Source organism: Genypterus blacodes, unplaced genomic scaffold (assembly GCF_046128005.1).
Source record: "Genypterus blacodes isolate CSIRO-AG114 ecotype Tasmania unplaced genomic scaffold, CSIRO-AGI_Gbla_v1 ptg000030l_1, whole genome shotgun sequence".
NCBI classification, from domain to species: Eukaryota; Metazoa; Chordata; class Actinopteri; order Ophidiiformes; family Ophidiidae; genus Genypterus; species Genypterus blacodes.
The window spans coordinates 6,672,501-6,697,866 of record NW_027466843.1 but is presented as its reverse complement, the minus strand read 5'-3'; the positions used below and the strand labels follow the sequence as shown (position 1 = coordinate 6,697,866).

The 25,366-nt window shown below is 48.0% G+C and overlaps 1 protein-coding gene across 2 annotated transcripts in view; it reads left to right on the top strand.

Annotated features, from left to right (window-relative positions):
• Positions 1 to 25,366, top strand: part of adgrl3.1 (adhesion G protein-coupled receptor L3.1) — a 101,312-nt gene continuing 75,946 nt past the window's right edge. For both annotated transcript variants that reach the window (XM_076145677.1, XM_076145676.1), the window contains exons 1-2: positions 1 to 437; positions 10,149 to 10,234. The gene's annotated coding sequence lies outside the window, so the exon portion shown is untranslated. The remainder of the gene's footprint in view (positions 438 to 10,148; positions 10,235 to 25,366) is intronic.

Genomic DNA, 25,366 nt, shown 5'->3' with positions numbered 1-25,366 from the left:
AAGTCAGTGAGAACATAGAGATAAAGAGAAGAGGGGAAAGGTTGGGAGGGAGAGAGACAGACAGACGGACAGACGGATACGCCTCTGTCCTCCCTCCGCGCTCCTGTGGACACTGGACTGGGTTCCTCCTCCTTCCATCGGGATCCGGAGCACGCAGCTGTTTGTTTATTCCTCTTCCCTCCCGTCACACCAGCCTGGGACATTTGTGCTGCAGAAAGCTGCCGAGGAGCCGCGGCGCCAAGCAGTGACATTATTTATCGACTGTGGACGGTAGATTTACACCCGCGACCTGCCTGCCTTGCCTGCCTGCCTGCTGCTGGAGCGTGTGTGTGTATGACAGAGCGCAGAAAAGGTTATTCAAGACTCCTCTTCCTCTCTGCGCTGGATGTGCGTGTGTGTGTGCGTGCGCGCCTCCATCGCTGCGCCCGGTGATCACGGTAAGGCTCCGCTCTCCTCCTCCTCCTCCTCTTCATCCTCTTCGTCAATGATGTTGCCTGTTCGATCTCGGGGTCGGTAAAGCTTCCACACTGTGTCAGCGTGTGCCAGCAGCGGCGTTCAGCGGCGGCGGATCGACTCGCTCCAACACAGCGGTCTCGGACTTAGTCTCTCCCGGATGCCCCCCATGGGAATGTGGCCTGTGATTGTTCTACTTAAAGGGGCGCGGAAACACGTCGTTTAACGGGCGGAGGGGTAAACAGAACGTAGCGCCTTGTGTCGGTGCAGATGCTGCCCCGGCGGCTTGCGGCTCAATGGGCGTCGTTCGTTCCCGTGTGTCTCTACGGCAAAGTGGAACTGTCAACGATCCCAATCATCTGTCCGGTGTGTGTTTCTCTCGACATCGGGGCTTTTACGTGTCGGTATTAATTCCGTATCCGCACGTAGACGAGCCTCACTGCAGGGCGCAGGGACGGTGTGTTTGGCGTGATGGATGACAGATAGAGCAGATCGAGCAGATAGAGCAAAGCGTTCACCCTCTTCTCCCTTCCTATTTGGCGTGTGTGTGTGTGTGTGTGTCATCATCGGGGTACATGGGAATGCAGTTAGCCTGTGTGTGTGTGTGGCTCCTCAGCCGCAGCCTCGGATCCCCAGAATAAATTCCCGCTACTGTGTGTGTGTGTGTGTGTGTGTGTGTGTGTGTGTGTGTGTGTGTGTGTGTGTGCGCGTGTGTGCGTGTGTGCGTGTAAGGGTCCATCAGGCCGGTGCATCCCGGGATACGTCAATCATGCGGATCCATGAGTGAAAGCCATGAGTCTTATTTACCAACCAGGAGGAGCAGCAGAGTCGCAAATGACCTTGATAGGTGAAAACCACACAGTATCTCCATCTGGGGCTGAAGTGGAAAGAGCAAGCTGCCTCCCTGAGTGTGTGTGTGTGTGTCATAAAGGTGCACTCGTTGCGATCACAGAGTGCTTTAACCACATAATCCTGCCTTTGTGCCTCCACGCTGCTGATGAACAATATCATGATTAATCTCAAGTGGTCTGCTACAAATATTTGCAGATATCAGGCAGTCGGCGCAGGCAGACGCACACTCTCGCTCCCTTTGTCCCCACATCTGCACGAATCTGAACAACTGGCAAAGAACAAAAGGCACACAAACTCATTCTCGGGTGTATTATCATATCGGGGGGTGTGTGTACGTGTGTGTGGGGATAATAAGAGTGGACGGAAACTAGGGTGCATGACGATGTGTCGACTCATCTGTCAGCGCCGCAGCTAAGGAAAAGTCTCCCAGGAATGCGAGGAGCAGGTGGGAAAATGGTCAGTGTAGGCACTTATCTGTGTGTCTGGGCTGTACGTTTCTACATAGAAGTGCTTGGCTGCCATTTTAGCAGCATCTGTTAAAGCACGGGCCTCGTCTCCAAGGAGATTATTATGTTTAAAGATGGGAGAAACATCACTAAATCATCCGTCATCATCGCACCTGTTTACACCTAAAAAGAGCCCGGGCGCCTCTTTGGTTCTGTTGGGGGACGCCGATCCCACCCTCAAACTAAATCTCTTATCTTTGTTTTTAAACCTTCTAGAAACACGTTTTGCCTCCTTATCGACAAAACTACATTTTCAGATTTCGTTTTCGGCGAAGGACGCAGGGGGACAGACTTTGACCGTCGTCTCATCGCCTCCGGAAAAGTCTAAGGATGGTCACGCCGCGCTACAGCGACTCGTACGTGCGTCAGGAAGCATCCGGGGTCACGTCGGGTAACGACTCGCCCCCACACACGGGTCCTGACGTGGTTTGAAGGCACCTGAGGCCTCGTAATGTGCAATAACAGCAATCAAGCATTCTGCTGACTGCGGGTCTATCTGCTCGCTTTTAATTAGCTCTCTAATTCATTTCACCTGTTATGATGCGAGGCGCCGCAAAGGGGGACACAAGAGGCCCTTAAAGAAAATGGGATCCAAAATACGTTTCTGGCAGTCATTTGGATCGTTCCGCTTGACTGATGGCGGGTTGACTTGGAAGTTGTTAATGCCACGGTGTGATTGCGGTTTTTTTTTGTTTTGTTTGGCGCTCCAACTGCAGTAACTAACCCCCGGTAATTAAATCAAACCCGTGATTTATTGGCGGGGCCGTGTGAGAGACGTCTCGCCCTCTCTCGCAGAAAGAAACCCCCCCGCCCCAAGTTAATGAAAAAATAACCCTCGGCAGATGAGACGATTTATTTCTTCAAGCAACAACCTTAGACAAACAATAACAGACACATACATACACACTCTCACACACACACACACACCCCCAAATAATAAGACAAACAAGCATGTAATCATATGAGCCTGTTGCTAAAGACTCTATTTCCATCGTCAAGGGTTATTAGGGAGTCTTACTTCAACATTCGTGCAATTAATTCTGTTAGTGGGCACACGGAACCTGAGGGCTGATTCCCCCACAACCAATTTAACAAGCGCTTCCTCAAGAAATTTTTCATTCCTGGGTTCCAGTCTGGTAATTAGTTAATTTTCTAAAGCAATAGCCGGGTAAGGTAAAGGGTTTGTGTCAGAGATATAAACACAAGGCGGTGTGCTATTGTGCCTCCCAGTAGAGCGATGACAACTCTCGGCTCTCTCCTGCATAAATAAGGTGTCACTCCGCTGCGAGACGAAGAAGACGAAGAAGAAGAAGAAGAAGAAGAAGAAGGAAAAAAAGAAGAATTGTCAATGCTGCAATAATAATGTGAAGTTTCAATGGAAGTTGAGCCGCCGTAGAATTCCGCCGCACTTTTTTTTCCCTCCCCTATGCGACGATGATTCGTATTCCGAGTCTCAGCTCCACTTTGTGTGCCGAGTTTAACCTAATTCAAAAGCCCTTTGCTGCGCTAGACGACATCTCTCTCCCATATTGAAGTAATGAGGGCAGATCCTTGCCTGTCTTCCTCATCCACCTAAAGTACTCGGTCATGTGTTAACACACCCGTCGTCCTCCTCAACTCGCTCTCCCCTGCATTTTCCCCTACTGACGACTCGGGCGATACGGGCTCAACTTCACCTCTTTCAGTGTGTGACAGCCGCCTCTCGTATCACTCAACCCTATTAGAGGGCCGATCCACGCGCCGGGGCTCGTTCACTTTACTTTGCCGTCTGATTAGTGACATGGTTGGGAATGGAGGAGAGAGCAGCGGTAGATGACAGTCTGTCAGATTATTATTTTTTTACCTCGTTCACTGACTCATTGCTCCCATGGCCTTCCACCAAATTAGACCTGCAAGACTTAAGATGTCTCACTTACGCCCTAAATACGGGGATGTTGGAAAGGCTCATTGCTTTCACCGCAAGCTTATTATCTTTCAGATTTTTAAGGCTTGATTGAGGAGGAGAATTGTACACTGTTGGCCCCGGCGACTAATGCCTGTTGCTAATTGGGCCGTTTTGTGTGTAGTAGTGAATGTGATACATGTAATAATCCCCCCGCTCAATGGGTGCTGCATTGTTCAGCCGTAGATTGTAATCACGCTCTCTCCGCCAGGCTGCTGCTGCTGCTGCTGCTTAAGTGTGCAGGTCAAAAAGTGAAGATGGTGTTTTTGTGCAGAGGTGGTTGGAAGATTTGAATGTCACAATAGCAGCGGCGGCGATGAAACCGAAAGAATTAGTCACGTTCTAATAATAAGAGAAAGAAACAACGTGTTTTCTGGATCAGAACATTTCACACATTATTGAATCGGCGTCGTCACGGCGACTCATTAGTTGTTGTTGTTTTTGCGTGTTTTTAACTCTCTTATTCTACAGCGATTACATTAATATGGCCCCTGTCAACGATTTAGACTCCCAGAACCAGACACATACTCAGATCCTGACCCAGTCACATTTATGGATTAACATGGATTATGGTGAAATATAACACATAGTTAAATTATGTGTGTTATTAGTGTGTTACCTGGATACAGTTGACAAAAATATCACAATGTGGATCCACTTCCAGGTCTAAAAAATTCAAGATTTCTTCACCTGGCGGCCCACTTACAAACACACAAACACACACACACACACACACACCTTATATCTATATCTATATCTGCCCTACATCTATATTTTCCTAGTATGAAAAATCCCCTCCGTCATGAATCAAATGAATGTTCCACTGGCCTTAAAACAACAACAGGAATATGTTAACGGCCGACACACACTTTGTTTTCTACCAGCCTTGGCTTTAGGATAATGGATCAGGGGCTTGCTTAGTAAAATCAATGTTACCACTTAAAACAGCTCTTATTTCGCTTCGACTAGTTATTAACATGTTTGTGAATTTATTCCACCTTCCCCACTTTGTTTCTATCTATCTATCTATCTATCTATCTATCTATCTATCTATCTATCTATCTATCTATCCATCCATCTATCCATCTCCCGCCCATTGTGTCCTCACACGCCCTCGCTCTCTCACGCCCTCTGTCATCGTTGTCCCTCCTTTGTCCATCCAATCACGCGTCGTCTTCTCTCCGTCCTCCACCTCTTTGCCCCCCCGACCCCCCCCTCCGACCCGTCCACACCTCTAAACACACACCGCCGACGACACAGGACAACAATTACCCTCCGCCCATCTGTTACAGTCATATTCACAATCAAAAGGCGAACATACACACACAAGCGCGCGCTCGCACACACAGGCTCAAACTTCCCCCACAAAGTCCACAAATAGTCCACAAAAGTAGAATTGCCTGCAGCTGTGTATTTAGTGACACACGGTGCCATTAGGGAGCTGAATGGAGAATCAGTGTACAAGGCCGGAGTGATTGTAAGAAGCTCACTCAAAGGTCTGACGATTATTTTGGTCTCTGCAGGAAATCATTTACAATAGCACTCACGCCCCCCCTCCCCCCTCCCCTCCTCCCCTCACCCCGTACTTCCCAGCTTAGTCCATTTACACAGTGTGGTGGTAGTAGCAGTGTGTGTGTGTGTGTGTGTGTGTGTGTGTGTGTGTGTGTGTGTGTGTGTGTGTGTGTATGTGCCCGAGCCCGTCTTGCAAGTCTCCAGTCAGCCACCACCACAGTATTGACGGGAAAAGGTTTTTTTTTTTGTATTTCCTTTTTTCGCCGCCGTTGCTGTTTGCCCACTGCGTTCAGAGAGAGAGAGAGAGAGGACGACGACTGGTATACACAATGTGATGCAACACGCCGGGGCAGATTTGAATTATGGAGCAGTGAACAATGAGGTCATCGCTGGGCCTGGGGGGGGGGTGAGGGAGGGGCGGGGGCAACGGCGTAAATCTCACCAGTGGCGTGTTATAACGTAGCGTTTCTTATCAATGGAGGAAACACGGCGGCGGTTGGTAAACACTGTATTGTTTAGGGAGGGTTTTGATTCCTGTTCGTCGGCTTGAGCGACTGGAACGCTCCAACAATGGAAGGGGAATTCTGGATATTGTTTAAGAGTTTAGTTGACTTCTTTATTCCAACGAACAACAGTGAAATAACCGTATAATGCCAGATGTTTTGGAGGGTCATTACATCAAACCTTCCCCCTGTTCCCTTTGCCTTTTGGGGGCTTTTCATGCCTCTTCCACCCACCCACCTCTGCATCCAATGATATTTTCCATATCTTTCCCTTCTTCAGCAGATTGTCCACAATCTGCCTCTGCTATAATACCATCATCCCCAGGCCCCTCTTAAATTTCCTGCTTACTGGGCTTTTACTTTAACTGCATTACATACATCTTCCACTCTGTTCATCTGTTTCCTTTCAGCACAAACCCGGGCTGAAGGATCTGACGCGAGCCCGCTTTGATGCAACCGGTCATCTGACGGGCGGGTTTATATTAATGCATGCATCTTCAGCGTTCATTGTACCCGATCGCTCTCGCCGACTGTGATCTCCATTGATATCGAATGGCATTTTCATTCCAAGTCTTGGTGAGTGAGGCTATGTGCCAGGGAGTATCGATCCGGAGCTTAGTTGATGGTGCAGTGTGATAGGATGAAGCAGGGTGAGGAGGACTAGATGGTCATGCTTGATGGAACAGAAATATTAACAGATAGAGTCGTGATCGATGGCTTAGTAATGTACGTTGAAGTCATTTGTTCCACACGGAATCAAGCCGACTGACGGCGGCTCAGTTATTTGTCGCTCCTGCGCTCAAATTTTGATTGGTGATTGACGATGCGGCCTCTTAACATAACCCCGCATGCTTCTGTTTCTGCTCATCACGGCCGATAAAAAGCGCCGCACGCCTTTGGATCGTATCAATACCTGTCAATTTGGCCCTGACGTATCTTTCACATTTAGCAATAAAAAACGTTTTGGCCGCCCGTGCGCTTTAGAAGGGAGTCTGATAGTGTCACACTAAGACAGATGAGCTCCACTCTGGCCCGTGGGCCTGCAGCAATAACTTACACGGGCCGCATGTCTGTTTTTCTAACCATGTGAGAAATTGTACGCGTTGGGCGCCCGCAGTGTGGTTACAAGTGTTTTGAACCCCTCTGATTGTTTCTCAGATTGTATATGTATGATAGATGAGACGGCATCCATCAGGCGCGCATCATGATGAGCGTGTGCGGGAATTGGACCAGGACCTTTTACTGCAGAGTGAGGGCGCGCTGAAGCAAGGCCTTTGATAAATGATATTTGGTATCTTTAAACCAATCTTTGTGTAAAACCGTGTCAGGCAATTACTATAGGCTATTTTTATGGGAGTGTGTGTGAGCGTGTGTGTGCGTGTGTGTGTGTGTGTGTGCGTGTGTGTGTGTGTGTGTGTGTGTGTGTGTGTGTGTGTGCGTGTGTGTGTGTGTGTGTGCGTGTGTGTGTGTGTGCGTGCGTGCCTCATAATGGAACACAGTATTCCATTACGTTGTCCAGTACAGTTCAACAGTTCACAATTGTTGGACAAATCAACCGGCTTTTTGTTTCATCATCTACATCTCCTGTTCTGTTTCAGCCTCTGTCTCTCTGTCCCCCTCTCTTTCTCTCTCTCTCTCTCTCGCTCTCTCGCTAAGATTTATGTGGGGCATAGACAAGAGTCTTTAATTTTACGCCTGGGTAGACCATATACACTATTGCTCCATATTCTTCATGCTTATATCGAATCTGTGGAAGCCCAGGGGGGAGAATTGTGGTTTTGAAATGAACGCAGGGGCGCCCCACCCTCTTTAAAGAGAGAGAGACCACAATGCATCACTCGGCGGTGCAAATCTCCAACAAAAGGCATCAACGCCATTTGCGGCGTCTTACGGCGCAATGTGCCGCCTCGGAGCGTAATTACAAAGGGTAATACCACCAGAAACCTTAGTGAAAACATATTGTGCTCTCTTCCTAATTACACAGAGTGGTGAGTAATGGAGGTGACACGGGACGTCAATACAACAACCACCCCTCATAATAGAACACACCATTGTTTAACTGTGAGAAAATGGTCAACATCTATCATGTGAAACCTACCGGCTTATTTCAGGAAGACGGTGAGCCAGGGATGTAAAAAAAAAAAAAAAAAAAAAAAAAACCTCTTCCTCTCCTCATCTGTGTCCATTCATTGTTCTGTCAGACTAAGCTAAGCCAGTCGCCATCCAAAGCTCTCTCTGCCAGCAGGTTCTCACTAAAAGCCTTAACCTCGCACGGCCTTTCCCCCTGAAATTTCCTGTTCCTGCGTCCTCCTCCGCTCCTGCCTGCATCTATAAATCTATCATTGCAAGTAGAAGGCTTAGAATGAGGCACACGGGACTTTTGTATTTAATCTGGGGGAAATTAATACAAATAGTTGCCATTTCAAACACTGTGGCGCACGTCGAAAAAGGAAAAGCTATATTGACAAGCGTCTGTATCCTGTGTGTCTGCCTCTCACACACCCCCGCCCCTCCTCGCTCTATAGGCAGAATGTAACATGAAACGTTTGTTTCATCAAATTGCAGCTTTCTGCCCCGTTCCCTTGGAAAGCCTAACCAAATTAGGATTTATGAAGAATTCCTCTGCAGGGATGGGAGCAGAGCGATGCTGCGCCCCATGATGTATGCGCGGACCTTTGCGGCGGCTGCATCTTTAATCTTCTCCTCCCCCTTATCACTTGTTCACATAAATGAGTCCTAATGAAAAATCTCTGTCCCCTCCAGTTGTGCTCCTCATTCAAATCTTCCCCGCCCCTGCGTCCAAACCTTCCCCGAACCTCTCCGCCACCACCTCCTGCATCGATCCCTCCGTCGTAGACCGACCCCGTGTGAATAATGCATGCAGTGTGTGTGTGTGTGAGAGAGGGAGAGACAGGCGTCAACCAAGGTGCCGTTTAGTTGCGGGGGGGCTAAGCACCCGGGCTTATTTCTCACCGACGCTCTGCTGCCTCGGGCAATTCACCTGCATTGTAGTGTATACACACACACACACAACGGTTTGGATACACACTCGTTTGCATGCGCACACACGAACACACATACAAACACACGCATGTGCACAAACACTGTACTGTGTATTCATCTTCTGGTATAGTCTGCCCACCCAACCATAGCGATATTGCTCACAGCCCCCTGTACTGCCTAATAGACCCAATTACTGCACAGCCCTGCCTGAGAGCGCCACAGAGGTCTGGGCTGATTCTCTCTGCATTGGTGTGTGTGTGTCAGTGTGTGTGTGTGTGTGGGTATCTCTGAATGTTGATGCACTTGTTATTGTAAGCCTGTGTGAAACCCAGCGTTACCCTTGCATGGAAGACAGACAAAGACTCTAGAGCAGAGAATTCAAGGCCAAAGCAGATATATGCAGTTTCCCCCCCCAACCCCATTTGCCCTCCTGGTAAACAATGAAACACACGCACACACGCACACGCACACACACACACACACACACACACACACACACACACACACACACACACACACACACACACACACACACACACACACGCAATTTGCTTGCAGTGTCAGTCGTACCACATAAGATGCCGCCGAGATTGACCCTGGTGAGATGAGGTCATAAAGTTTGGCCTAAAGTTTAAAAACGTTGGACCTGGAGCATGTGTGTATGTGTGTGTGTGTGTGTGTGTTTGTGTGTGTGAGTGTGTGTGAGTGTGTGAGCAAGCGAGCGAGCGAGCGCGAGCGAGAGGTTGTTAACAGAGCGAGTGAAAAAAATGCAGAAAAAGACGACAAGCATAAATAAACAGCGATAGAAGAGACATTCTACGCATCATAACTGCCACTCTGCATTCAGAGCTGAGCCGTTTGCCTTTTTCCAAAAGCATCTCTGGCATTTGGCAGTGAAACGCTCGGCCATATAAACCAGTTATCGTGGCGCGAGGAGAGAGAGCTTTCCAGCCGTAAAACAATCCGCCGGCGCAGACGCGGGCCATTACAGAGCATGATACCCTCACACTTCACAGGTACGCACATGCCCGCGCACACGCACACACACGCAAACAAACACGCCAACGCCAAACAAGCAATCACGGGCGAGAATGGCTCCTGAGCTGTCTGGTGCTTGTGTTTGAGAGGGTGGGAGGTGGGGGGGGGGGGGACGAGGGTTTGGTTCGGGAGGGAGGGGAGCGTTGGGATTGCGACCCATATTCATGTAATGGCTATCTGCTTCTCTTGGTCTGTTGTGAAAAATGACAGGGACGTGAGTTCAGCCAGCTCGAATAACCCCCCCCTCCCTTCTCTCTCTTTCTTTCCTGTGCTGTCTCTATTTCCTCTCTCTCTCTCCGTCTGTCTTTGTCTCTTTTCTGTCTCCGTCCCTCTCCACAGGACTAGGACATCCAGTCGCCTTTGAGATGTGATTCTCTGGGGGGGAGTTTGGTTTCACTTTGACAGACCAGAGAACACTAAAACAGGTAAGAACACGCATCTGTTTATGTGTGTGTGTGTGTGTGTGTTTGTTTGAGCGTTTGAGCGTATGTGTGTGTGTGTGTAGGTTTGAACACGCAACATCTCAGCGTAATGATATTTTTAACCTTGTTTAATCAGAGAAGTTGCTTACTGTAAGAGTGCGCACTTATTTACATCAGCAACCTGAGGGAGGGAAGTCATCACGCAGACACACGCAGACACACACACCTGGAGTTTTGTGCCGACTCGCGTGTTTCGGTGGCCCAAATGTGACCCGCGATTCTCTCAGGAGCTCTCCGCATTTCCATCTGTGCGAGGAAAGTGCTTTTAATTGGTCGGGCAGACGTGTCCGCCTCTCAAACTGCTAGTTCAATCAAATAAGGCCCGCTGAGCTCCGATGGTAACACACACACAGAACTGAGCGCAAAGCAGAAAAAGAAGCAAATATTCCACAAAGTTCATCGATCGCAATCAGCTTCCTGTCTGTTTCCGCCGCTTCGAGGCATCGGCGAAGGGTAAAACCACGAGCCGGGACCCTCAGACGCTCATGCAGCCACTTACTGTAACTTATTTACAGTGTATTTACAAGCTCAGCCGGGCCTGTAAAATGTGGAATTTACGAGCTCCTTCTTAATTAGAAATACTGTCTCCTAGAGTTTGGCTGATGAATTGCGCATTCAATTTATCGATGATGCAGCCCGGGCGCTGCTCCGCCGTATTGACAGCGAGTCGGAATATCACTTTTTCACTAAAAAAGAGAAATATGTTGCATCTTTGCCGTAGAAAAACCCTGAGGCCCTGTTTTCATGTGGGATCCTATTCTGTATTGATCCAACTGAACGAGGGTTACACCAATGAGGCAGCTCTCTCTCTCTCTCCCTCAGCCTGTCTCTCTCCCTCTCTCTCTCTCTCTCTCTCCCTCAGCCTGTCTCTCTCTCTCTCTCTCTCTCTCTCTCTCTCTCTCAGCCTGTCTCTTTCTCTCTCTCTCTCTCTCTCTCTCTCAGCCTGTCTCTCTCTCTCTCAGCCTGTCTCTCTCTCTCTCTCTCTCTCAGCCTGTCTCTCTCTCTCTCTCCCTCTCTCTCTTTCTATCTATCTCTCTTTCTCTCTCTCTCTCTGCCCGTTTCTCTCCCTCCCTCTCTCTCTTTCTCTCTGCCTCTCTCTCTCTCTCTCTTTGCCTCTCTCTCTCTCTCTCCATCTATCTCTCTTTCTCTCTGCCCGTTTCTCTCTCTCCCTCTCTCTCTTTCTCTCTGCATCTCTCTCTCTTTGCCTCTCCCTCTTTCTCTCTCTCTCTCTCCGCCTCTCTCGCTCTCTTTCTCTCTCTCTCTATCTGCGTCGTTCCCTCTCTCTGCCTCTCTCTCTCTGTCTCTTGCTCTCCTTCTTTCTCTCTCTCTCTCTCTCTCCCTCTCTGGCTCAGCCTCTCTCTATCTCTCTCTCTCTCTCTCCTTCTCTCTCTCTTTCCCTCTCTTTCTCTCCCTCCTTCTATTTCTCTGCCTCTCTCCCTCTCTCTCTCCGTCTCTGTGCCTCAGCCTCCATGTAGTTTGGCAATTGTACTTGCTTTACTTTGGTTAGTTTAAGTTTCAGCCAAGCGGAGGCCAAGGTCACCGTGGCTGTTGCCTAGTGGATGTGCGAAAGAAATTAAAAGAAAGAAAAATAATTGCAACCGAAAAACATTTCTTGACACAAACAACCCTTTGGAAATGTTGAAAAAAAATAAAATCTTTGCAATCCGAGTTTAGTTCGGCTGATGCCTCAACACTGGGGCCTAACCTCAAGATGACACATTTTATAATTTGGAACTCTCACACATACACACACACACACACAGGCATTCTCTCTCTCTCTCTCTCTCTCTCCCTCTCTCTCTCTCTCTCTCTGTCTCGCTCTCTCAGCATTAAAAGCATTTCCTGTGCCGTTAGTGTTGGCATGCACGCCTCCCTTCCTTTTGCTCTTATATGACTCAGAATGCTTGCTTTGCAATCCAACTCTGCGCCTTATCAAGGCTGTGTTTTGTATTTATTTCACTGGAACAATGAGTGAAATGAAAGAACAATAGCAAAGGGGATATATCTTTCTTCACACGGGAAGGGTCGTGTTTTTCCCGGCGCGTCAAACAGGTGTTTCCCGCTCGGCGAGCAAAAACACGCGACCCTTATTTACCGCGCTGCTAATGAATACAGAGATTGGAACGTGGTCTGTATTGGTTCGGCCGAATGAACACAAATAAACGCGTAATCGAAGAGGCGGCGTTGCTCTGCACATGTATGTGAAAATATTATCGTAGTGTGACGGGAAACGACAAGAAAAGATCGGAAATGAAGTGAGAAAATAAAATAAAGAAAGAAATAACCCATTTGGTTATTGCTGGATGTATATAAATATGATGAAAACAAGCAGATCTCTGTAGACGTCCCCTCATGTCTTCAGTGTATGGTTAGCACTAGAAGAATGACCCAAGAGATCAATAACATCGATTGGTTAATTAGTTATCATGTGACCGAAAAACATTAAGACGTCTCCTCTGGGGGACGATGGACGTTCTCGCATTTGTCATGGAAATTAGGCCTGGAGATTTCAGGAGAAAAGATTTGATCCAACAAGAATCATTATTGTTTTTACTTAAATATTGAAAGGACTAGACAAGGGTTTTCAAAATAAAAGCCCCCCAGTACAATACAGACTGTGGTGTTTTTGTAAACGAGAGAGCCTAGGGAGCAGAGAAAGTGCTGATGCAGTAAAATCAGGCAAGACACAATGTCACAGGATGCATCGAAACTACAGTGACCGCAGTGACACACACCCACACACACACACACACACACACACACACACACACACACACACACACACACACACACACACACACACACACACACACACATCGGACAGCAGCTCGCTCCGGGAATAAATAAGAATAAATAAGATGCTCATCAGATGCCGGGCCGTGATGTTCAGACAGTGACGCTCGGAGATAAGACACTTCACTTTGTCTTCTTCCAGGCAGCAAAAACATGAGGGACAGGCAGAGCCACCTGAATGTGACAGAGGGAGTGTGAACACCTGCAAGGGCCACACACACACACACACATTTTCTACTGCTCACCAAGGGATAAAGTATCATATTTTGCTGCTACGCCTGCTTTGGCAATTTACAAGTTATGCCAACAGGAAGTCAAACGGTGACAGATCAGACGACTCTAAGAAACTGTTGACCACCTTCGATGACATCATTGTCAGGATGCAGCACATACCAAGCCCCGAGGGCGGATTCTCTCAGTGCTACACTGAATATTCTGAAAATGAATTAAATGGATTTATATTTACAATTAATCGGCCTAAACAAATGGATTAATTTCACAGTACTCTAATAAAGTACTTTGAATAATAACTTGAATAATAACTTTTTAATGTCCTCCTGTACTGCTGGATTAAACCATCATTTACTGAAATCCACACTGATGCAAATTGAAATTGAACTGAGCATGAAGAACAACAAAGCCTTGTTTAAATTAAAATTAAAGGGCCGCCACAGTCTAGCACACAATGTCACAAAGCCCAGCTTCCCTCCTTGTCTCCACCCCCCATGGATACAGGCTTATTGTCTTCTAATGTGACCTTTGCCTGGAGCGGAGCGGCCTTTGTCTGAAGACAATAGCGTCCATATTGTAAACAATGCGACTCATTGCCATCTACACAGCTGCCAAAGGATGGATGCAGGCTGTTTATGGTTCAAGATGAAGGCTTTGAAAGCACGCATGATGCACATCTATGTGTGTGTGTGTGTGTGTGTGTGTGTGTGTGTGTGTGTGTGTGTGTGTGTGTGTGTGTGTGTGTGTGTGTGTGTGTGTGTGTGTGTGTGTGTGTGTGTGTGCAAGCTTCTTCTCTGGAATCAGCATATGGCCCAGCGCTATTCCACTTAGTCCTCTCACTTCTCCCCTCTGCCTTTCAAACTCACACACACACACACACATGCACACACACGGACACACACACATACACTGGGCTGGGCACGAAGCAGATGCGTCTGAAACACTAGACCTGACAGATAATAGATGAGGACACTGAAGAATGAGAATTGAGTTGCCAGGGCGACCACGTCATATCAAACGTCTGTCTACCTGCCGATCACTCCATCTGCCTGTCTGCCTGCCTGCCTGTCCAACTGCCTGTCCATCTGCCTGTCCGTCCGATCGTCAATCTATTCATCTACCTGAGGACCTGAGAACAATACCTCCAGGTTTAGCCTCACCAGTGGTGTATTGACATACAGTAACAGATTGGCTCAGAGGAAATGAGCTGGTGGCAGAAAGGTCACAGTTTAGAAGCGGAGAGGTAGCTGTGAAAATCCTGACAGTTTAAATCCCTCAACAACGACCGTCAGGGCTGCGACCTCTGGCACTTAACCTTAAACTGCTCCAGTGGAGCAGCTCAGTGCCCAGTAGAGCAGAGATGTGTGTGTGTGTCTGTGTGCGTGTAGTCCCCAGGTGTGACTGTGTTAATGTGAGAATGTGCCCAGCAGCTCACCACTGGGCAGCCCAAGAACAATGAGCACATGGTGAAGAACAATGTGTGCTGAGGACATGGACGGGACTCAAGTAGCTTGAAATTGTTCATTTAAAATTCATATAAGTTGAGTTCTAAAGTTGCAAAGTGGAAACAACCAATGAAACTTGGCTGAGGTGGGTTTTGTGGCGAGTCTGTAAAGGTTTCTTCTTCTCTTCTTAGTGTTTACCTGAAGTGTTGAGGGTTGATTTCCAGGTTTTAATATGTCTATAAACATTCAGTCTGCGCCTCCGAAGCTCCACGCTTTCTGTTGATGGCACCACGTTATTGTATTTAAGAGTTCTGAACCAAAGGAAAAGTTTGGGGAATGAATAGTGATTGGATTGGATTTGACCCAGGGAAGAATTCATTCCATTTCCATGCCAATCTGAGTCCATGGAGCGACACAGGAATATTTTTAAATGATCATCAACGTTGGGCAGAGTTTTTACCATATTTTGTCGGCAAATTGGATTAAAAAAAAAAAATACAGCAGAGATTTGCAAAATGGGACAAATAATTAACAATCAATTAAGTCCATTTCTGAATCTGGCCGTGTTTTGTCTGCTTGAGGGCGGCGGTGATTAAACCCTGAGCCCGATGAGGATTTCACCACAGAAGCCTCAGATCAATTAACTGATACGGAATTATAATAATACTAATTGTGTCTTGTTTGGCCTTGGTGGAGGTATGAGCTCGGATGAACTACTACAACTTAAACTGTAAGTAAATGTGCAGAGCAGGGAGGAGTTGCTGTTTGTTTGTTTGTTTTGGCTCCCGTGTTGCCCCCTGATGGATATAACATTTAAAGTAATTAATCTAATTTCAGAGTAAAGTGAGTACGTGCAGTATGTGTGTATGTGTGAGAGACGCCCCTCACGTAGCAGCTGTGTGGCAGATACGTGCGTGTACGGAGCGTAAACCCGGTCTGGCTGCGTGTTGTTGATACAGCAGAAGAAGAAGAAGAAGAAGCTCCAGATCTGAGCCATGGCAGCCAAATATCCTGTTGACTCTGCTAAAGATACCGGCTCGTCCCCTGTGCACTCGGGTCGCTCTCTTAGGATCGAGCCAGGACAGCAGGAGAGCAAACACACACACACACACGCACGGGATCTCATACACTCACATTGACGTACTGTGCACAGACTCACACCCACACCTGCACTTGAACAGAGTGTAATTGTACGCGCCCCCCCCCCCCTTTCTCTTTCTCTCCTCTCTCTCTCTCTCTCTCTCTCTCTCTCTCTCTTTAACACACACACACACACGGACACGCGCACTTGACAACTGGGAATAGCCCATGGGGATACTCTTTGTCAACAACTTGGAAGAAAGCAGCTATTTAGGGCCACTGTATTCCTGCAAGGATAAGCCATCTTATTTGTGTGAAGAGTCAGTGTGAAACAAAACAAGTCGCGGCTGTTACTACCACCCGTCCTCTGCCTCTGCCTCTGCCTCTGTGTGTGTGTGTGTGTGTGTGCTCTGATTGTGAACTTGTGCAAACTGTGTACCGTACAGTATGCTGTGCGTATGGATTTGCAGAGGGTGTGGTGTGATGATGAGCAGATGTGCTGGCAGATGTTTTCGCTCCGTGAGTCTGTGTGCCGGTTCAATTAGGCCTGTCGCTCACTGCAGAGATTTGTTCTTCAGCTCCGCACTTTAGCAAAGATTCCAACAATAACGCCATCAAAGGCAATCACGTTTAGTCGACTGAAGGATGATAAACACACACTTTACATGCCGCTTGGGTGGCGTGTTTAGACGCGGCAAAGGTGAAGAACGTCAAAATGAATTTAAAATATTATAAATTAATATTAAGGAGGAATTAAGAGAAACCTCATTCTTACATTTGTGAGTTCAAAGACTTGGAGAAAATATGTTTATGATACATTTGTTTGTTTTTCTTCATTTAACAAAGAAGAAAATAATTCTTTAGACATTTTTACTTTGCAGACTTGGCAACCCAACATTTTCTTTAAGATAAAAAAAAAGAAAGGTTGAAGGTTTGGATCCCTGTTCAAGTTAATTAATTCTGCCAAACCCGCGCTTACGAGCCGCAGACGAGATCTGAGCGGCGTCAGACATGAAACTTTGATCAAATACTTCTCGCTGACACACTCCCGCATTGATGAAAGACAGCATCTTACACACTTCACACACACAGCGCCCGGCTCTGTATTCACACGAACGCAGGTCTCAGACAAAACATCTCAAAGTCATTCCCTTTGAAAAAAGCAACGATTTAACACATGAAAGCCCACGCAAAACACTGACAACATACACCAAAAACCTGAAGAATGCCCTTTTAGGAATCACTTCAACAGCGTGACGGGGGAATGAAGGAAAACGTATGATTTGTGACACGTTACACGTATGGCATCGCGTTGAGGAGAAGATCAACCCTCTTAAGATCTCGTACAGGAACACGGATGCAGACTGACACTTGCGGTCGGGCCCGCTGCTTCTTTGCATTACTGTATTTGCTATGCATCTGCCCCGCTCTGCTTTGTTGATTGGAACACATCGGCACACCGGGGATATGAAGCTGCAATAAGATCCAGACCTCCCCTGCGTGATTTGAATATAAAATGATTAGATTATTGATTCTGGTTATTTGGGTCTCCCGCCCCGAGGTGATACTGTGGTAGCGCAATCACCACGGCTGACATTTAGCACTGTGTTTACCTTTGCTGTCTGCATTGATTGCCTCAAAATCACCGCCCCGTGTGCGCGGAGGGAGCGCCGACTCATTGCTCATTGTATCGCCGTTGCAGTAGTGATGGATATAGCTGATCATAAATGCAACGGTTGTGGTCTGTGCCCCCTCTCCCCCGCGTGTGTGTAGAGAATCACCACGCTGCATCGCAATCACCCAGGAATGTTTCTCTTTTGCCAGGCCTCGCATTCCCAAACATCATCCAATATCGTGATGAAACAGAGGAGGAGGGGGGACGAGGCAGAACAATGCAGGTCTGATTTACAGCCGCTGCCATTAGACTGATGGGGGATTTGAACTTCAATCCGGGCGTTACACCGAGCTGAGCGGCTGTAGATGTTCATTTAGACGCGGTAACGCTTCGTGACTCCCTTCCGAACTTCAGCCGAGGCTCCCAAAGTGTAACATCCGACAGACGGAACACGCACGCACCGCCGCCGACGTCTGTCACCGGGCATTAGAGACACACACTTGCTCAGGAGGGGCTGGAAATGACTAGCTTTTTAAATGCACCACAACTGTGTGTGTGTGTGTGTGTGTGTGTGTGTGTGTTGGTTCCAATTGTGCTGGTTTCCTTATGCAGAAATCAGGGTGACAGTGGACAAATGAATGTACTCCCCTCTTAGCTGAATCTCTCTGTATATTTAATGCCATTTTCTCAACAGTTAGACAATTCAGTGTTAAGTGCCTCCTTTTATATTTATACACCAGTGTTGGGCCTTATGCATTATTAAAAGTGCGAGCGGGGGCCCAGTAAGCGCGGCAGAAAGGCCTTTTTGAATGAATATTTTACCACTCTGATATACACGCCCAGGTTTGGTGTTCATGTCTGAGGCAGGGAAGTCATTTTTTCTTTATTTCTAAATGAATCACTCGGGAGGTGTTATTTAAACTTCCCTTTGCCGATTTGAACAAATCTTTGGACCGTGTGTGTGTGTGTGTATGTGTGTGTATTTCTGCAGAGGCTTATTGGGATCTAAGGAAGGAGCGTTTAGTGTGAATCTCATTCTCGGCGGGCCGGGGAGCTCCTCTTTTGTTTTCTGAGGTGAGGTGATTTTGAAATGGGGAAACAGACGGATAGACGACCGGGGAAGACAGTTTTTAATCTTCCTTACGGAGCGACGCAGGTTAGCCGGGAGTGACAGGGCGGATGATAGCGTGGACGGAGGAGGGTGGAGGGGAGGGGAGGAGGAGGCAGAGATGTAAACAAGGCCGGGTGGAGGGAGAGAGAATTGGGGGTAGAGATGCATTTGCGGAGGAGGACGGAAGTGAGGAATGATGAATTGATGAGAGAGTCGGGGGAAACAAGAGGTGAAAAGATTTGAAAAATGGATCATAGACTGAACTTCACCTTCAATCTAGGCCATGGGCGCTGTATCCTATCTGCCTGTGTGTCTCCCTCCTCTTCATCACGCAGCATCATCGGCTGCTCTCTGTAGTGTAAAAGACAACTCTCTCTCTCGCTCTCTCCCTCCCTTTCTAGTCGTCCTCTCATTCTCTCTCTTCTTTCACAGACACACATACACACACACACGCACTCTCTCTCTTTGCGCCTCTAGCTCTGAGGCTTCTGACAGATCCATTGTGACAGTACAGGGTTTACAGCACTGTGACAGAGAGAGAGAGAGAGAGAGAGAGAGAGAGAGAGAGAGAGAGAGAGAGAGAGAGAGAGAGAGAGAGAGAGAGAGAGAGAGAGAGAGAGAGAGAGAGAGAGAGAGAGAGAGAGAGAGAGAGAGAGAGAGAGAGAGAGAGAGAGAGAGAGAGAGAGAGAGAGAGAGAGAGAGAGGAATCAAAGGGGGGAGGGCAGCAGCAGCAGCAGCAGCCGAATCAACATCGCTGCATCTCCGCTCCTCTCGTTGACATAATTGATCGTATCAGAGGCAGTTTTGTTCGCCATTAACTCTTCGCTCACGGGCCGGCGGGCTGCAGAGTCGGAGGACCGCACGTGTTGCCTGGCGCGTGATGGTGCGCTTGTTTTGCGTAATAATGTCATATTATCATTAGCAGTGTGAAAACATGAGAAAAGAGCCGTTCAATCACCACAGTAACCACGGCGATACTGCAGCAGCACTGGAAGAGTCAGAGAAACAGTGTGTTTAAATACTGAAAACCTGCCAACCACTCCTAATCTCTTCTTAATATCTTTTCGGAAAGAAGGTTAGTCTGAATCTATCTGTTCATTTGTAAACGCTGAGGATGAAACATGTTGGATATTTATGAAATATGGTAGAATGCAGTTAAGATGAAGCACAGAATAACGGCCCCTCTTGGTGCCATGACGACACAGCACAGATTCACTGTTTCGTGGATTTTGCCCACCAAATATGTGACAGTGGGCACAGATGAACAGGAATGAATCATAAATGTGTTATGAACCGCTTTAAAGCGCTTGCCTGAGGTTATTAACTTGGCTTGAGATTCTCATGGACTCACTCTGATCACTTTTGTCTCTCTCTCTCTCTCTCTCTCTCTTCACTGCCTCCCTTGCCCTCTTTGGTTTTGTCATTCCTCCTTTATTCCATCCCTCTGTTTCTATCTTCCTCACACTCTCCCTCGCAGACCTCCACCCCCCCCCCCTCTCCCCCATGGCCCTGCCGTATCTCCTCCCAACCTATCTCGTCTCTCGGAGGGGAGGGAGAGAGAGCATGTAGAGTTGATTAGAGCCGAGTGTTAGGAGGTTCAGAGCAGAACAGACTGTGGTGTCTAGCCGCCAGGCGGTGAGAAATCAAGCCGGCGCTGCCTTACAGACGAGGTCATTGGCGGTGGATTTTCAGGGTGGTTTCGGTGCATCAAATTTCTGGGAGCATCCTCCGAGCAGCCAGAGGCGGCCATGCGGAAACTGCAGCGGCACAGTCAAAGCCAAAGCCTCTCCAGACACAATTTACTGACGGGCATTGAATGTCGAACATGGAAGGCGAAGGGGAAGGGGGAGGAGGAGGAGGAGGAGGAGGAGGGGGAGGAGGAGGAAGAAGAGGCTCAGAGCGCTGCACTACATTAGAGTGCAAGTCATTCAAAAAGCAAAGGGTCAGTTTATTCTCATGCTGAAAGGAGGTTAGATCCTGAAGCACTTCCATGTTAGAGCTCATAACTCCTCCAAGGACAAACAAGCCCAGAGGCAAGATGATTAGTTTGGATTATCTGCTGATTGATTCCTTGATTGTATTTTTTTTTAATTGATTCTTTTCTGGGTTTTGTCAGAATTTTGCTTTCAATTGCTTCCGAGAAAAATGTGGCGCACAAACACACACACACACCTTCACACCTTCATCTTCCACCGGCCACTCTCAGACGGTGGCCAGTGAACGTGACACGGCGGTCGGGGTGACCTATACCTTCAAGGCGACGCGCTGGCCTCTCTGCGGCGCTCGGCTGGTGGAGCCACACAAAGGATTTACAACCGCTGCTGTATGAAATAAATTGCCAGCCGGGCCACTTGTCTTCAGGGCAGAGCACATTCCTACACTGGACCCACCCACCCGTGTGTGTGTGTGTGTGTGAGTAAATAGCCAGTGGGAACAGACATATTGCATCTCGCTGCCACCAGCCCAACATGAAGATCCGAGCTGAAGTGCCCGTGTGTGTGTGTGCGTCCCGTCGCTTTAAGACTCGGCCGGCGATGAGATGTGTGACATTGACGGGTGATTAATTGTGATTTTAATGCGGTCCGAGGGGGCTTGTGTGTGTGTGTGTGTGTGTGTGTGTGTGTACCCCAAAAACACCCACAGACACATGCAACAGTACGTCTACGTGCTGTCGCCGTGGTGTCGGCGTGTTGGCCTCCCCAGCTCGTGGTCACACCGAGGGGCCACTCGCTGCTAATCAGGATCTCCGGCTTCATCAGCGGAGCCCAATTATGGGGGCGGGCCCTCCATTCAGAATCACTTAGGGTGCCGTGTGTGCCATGTGTGGGTCTGTTTGCATCGTGGGCCACTCCAACGTGTTGCGGCGTTGTGTGTGTGTGTGTGTGTGTGTGTGTGTGTGTGTGTGTGTGTGTGTGTGTGTGTGAGCGTCTTAGGTCTCATTAGAGGCCACCGGTCCGGATTCCCACCCACTCCTATGCTGATTAGTCATCTCTTCAGCTTCACACAGCCAAATTAACCACCTGATTTTGTGAGCTGTGTGTATGCGTGTGTGCATGCGTGTGCGTGGTCACTCTAATCAAAATTCTCCAAGCCTATTTCCTTGCTCTGTTGATAATTAGCTTCAGTAGCCATACCCACGCGTACTCTTTCACCCGCACAACCCACCTTCCAACTCCCACCTCTCACACACACACACACACAATCACACACCTCGCCACAGAGAAACGGCGCGCGGCGGTTCTGCCTCCCCAGAGCAAGCCAACTGGAGGTAATTTACCGTAGCTTTGGCGGACACATGCCATTTTGGCGAACACGGCGTCGGGGCCCCGTGAGCTTTGTTCCGCTCAGGCTTCCCCTCCAGCAGAGCAGAGAATGGGCGAGTGAAGAGGCTGAGAGAGGGCGGAGCAGGGCAGGGGAGAAAGAATCCATACACAGTGGCGCTCGCAGTCGATCGCACACTGACCGTGAGATAAACGTATACACACACACGCCTCACACACTGATTTGGTTTAATTAAAGCGTTTCAGGCTCACTAATGACAAACATAACAGAGAAACATCCCATTATAATTTGGAAGAATAAGACAATACAGTGATTATTGTTATAGGATTACAAAATAGTTAAATTTTGAGTTTCTACATGTTGCGCACACACACACACACACACACAAACACAGGGTCGACTACAAACATGGACACATTTGAGACTCTGCCTGGAGGCTGAGGGAGTACGGCATCTGGTGTCCTAGTGATAAGCATTCTCTGTGTCTGTGTGTGCGCTATAGTGTGTGTGTGTGTGTGTGTGTGTGTGTGAGAGAGGAAGGGAGAGAGAGAGAAAGAGAGGGAGAGAGACGTGCGTTGACAAGGTAGCCCAGTCCGGTCAGCACTCATTAGCGAAAGAGAGAGAATTCCCGAATGAGGAGTCGTGTGACAGGCAGGACTCTCGTTAGGGGACTGGCACGTACACACACACACACACACACACACACACACACACACACACACACACACACACACACACACACACACACACACACACACACACACACACACACACACACACACACACACACACACACACACACACACACACACACAGGGTCAGGCTGCACAGAATTAGCCAAGCATCAATTCGCTCGCGGTCTCGTGCGGCAGAGCCTGAGCATGTAGAGGCCTCGGCAGCGGCCCTGTACACTCAGGACGCTCCGGGAACCCAGATCCAGGCCACAGAGACGTATAGGAACTATAGGAACTTAAGGAAATACGGGACATATAGGTCACGGAGACGGAGAGACGCACGACAGGCGGCCACAGCACACTGTCATAGCAGGACACAGAAATAATGAACTCCATTCATTGGGACGACAGTAATCTGACTCCAAAGCATTAGTTAAGTGCCGCCGCATTCACTTACATTAGAAGACAGAAGAAAGAAGCTTATGATGATTATGATACTGTAAACAAACCACCTGATAGACCTCACACGCGCGCGCACGCACACACACACACACACACACACACACACACACACACACACACACACACACACACACACACACACACACACACAGCAGGTAAATCAGAGGGTTTGGATCCAGGCACAGCTCTTTGTTTTGGTCTGATCTCTTGTTTATTAGCTCTCATGCAGATGCCGCTGATCTCACCGCGGGTCTCCATCGAATCTCATGGTGGAGAAGAAGATGGAGGCAGCGTTGAAAACATTCGCCTCCATTATTCCGTAATCGTTTGAACAGTAAACGTGACGACTACACTTCCCGATGAATACAGGCGAGGCGACGCATACGTGCAGGAAATCAGCGCCGTTTACCGCCAGTTTATTTGTCGTTTGTAACCGATCAACGCGTTTAAACACAATGGAAGGAAGCAGTTTGAGAGAAACGCTTCGGGCGCTCTGCTGTTGTCTACCTTTGATGCGGCGGACGCTGCGGATGGGACGTAATTACATCATTATGGGAGCATATGGCGGAATGCGGCGCTGTTGAATTATTAACGCGGCTCCGGTTTGGGAGGCGGTCACGCGAGCTTCGTCGTGCCGGAGAAAAGGGTTCATGATCGGGGGGTGAGGGGCGACGGAAGAGCCCCTGAATTATGGAGAGGAACGGTGCGATGCCGCGGCTGGTGGCGTCCGGCCCATATGTCAGTGTGTGTGTGTGACAACTGTGTGTGTGTGTGTTGCTCACGCTGGAGCGAGTTAGGGAGCAATCAATCAAAATGGGGCAGTGGGTTGAGTTATTTAAGTGAGTGGAAACAAAAGGAGTTAACCGATTCGAGAAGATTTTGTGGTTTGGTTTTGTTTAGGAAGAGAAAAGTGAGGATTGGCTTCTTTGAAGAACATGTGCGCTTTATCTCGCTGACATTTCTGCTGTCAGGCTCCAGGTCGGTCAGATGAAACTTTGTTATTTTGGGGTTTTGATTCGTATCAGTGATCATCGCGTTTGGAAAGTTTGGAAGAAAAGTCAGACAAACAATTTTTCATTATTTACCGAACACACACGCTGGTTTCCCGCTTGGCTTACCTGGAAATGTGATGCGTTCAAGGTCCTTACGATACTCAATTGAATCAGTCGGTGGCGATTGCTAGTTGATAAACATGTAGATAAGAGCTAAATGACACCTGCAGTATATAGGATTCATTTCTAAAGATCATGTTTGGTGTCTTTATTTTAGGACGTCGAGGAATTGACAATATCCGGGACTCAAACGTCGCATATAAAACTACACGGAAATTACGTCACCGGAAGTAAAACGTCTTCCCATAATGCGTCGCGAACAAACTAACATTTCCCTGTTCGACACTCAAGCTCATCCTCGAATATCGCCGATTCCATTAATGTAAAAGTAGCTGCCGTCAAACTTATTTATATGATAATTCAATATTTATTAATTTCCTATTCCAGGAATTCCGCCTGTAGTCTCTGGCGGCTGTACAGGGAGGATCTGAATCATTCCGACTGTTTCTTTGCATTAGGAAATGTCCAATCTGCGATGGTGGCATATAAGCAGCTCTTTGCCTTCATGGCCTGACGGCTGACTGCTGTCTTTTTCTCTGTCTCTGTCTCTGTCTTTGTCTCTGTCGGCCCTGAAATATTCCGGTCGCCCTGATCAATAGTCTCTGTTACACATGATATATTTCCCACGACTCTGCCTGTCTGCGCCGCTCCATCCGTCCCTTGCTGTCCCAAATCCCTGCTGCAGCCTTTGTCTCTCTCTCTCCCTCCCTCCCTCTCTCTCTTTCCTGTTGTCTTACACACACACACACACATACAGAGACCTGTTTACCTGGAGCTGCAGGGCGTTGTGTGTTCTCCCGAGAGTTCTTAAAACGTTCAAGTCCCGAAATCGAGCCGCTGTTACCTTTGAAGCGCCTCCGTGTGAAATGCAGCTTTGACATCACCTAAGTCATCACAACAAACAACAAACAAGACATTATGATCCGTCTGCCGTTTGACACATTTAAATACAATACATAAATGTGTCAGACTGTCAGAGGAAAAGGCTAAATACCACCGTTTGACATCATTTAGAAAGAGTAATTAGGGAAGAAGTGAATGGGTTGTGTGAGTGTGTGAGTGATGGACGAGGCCGGCCACCGGCTGTAATCACCTATGAAAAAAAAAAGTGAAAGGGAAAAAAAGAAAAGACATTAACATTGTGTTACTTCTATAACTAATCTGTGAGACGTCGTCTTATTAATTGTTTATCATTGATAGACCATGAAATGAACAATTAGATTGCAGCATTGATACATTTCACACTCTGATGCTGATGTGGAATACTGAG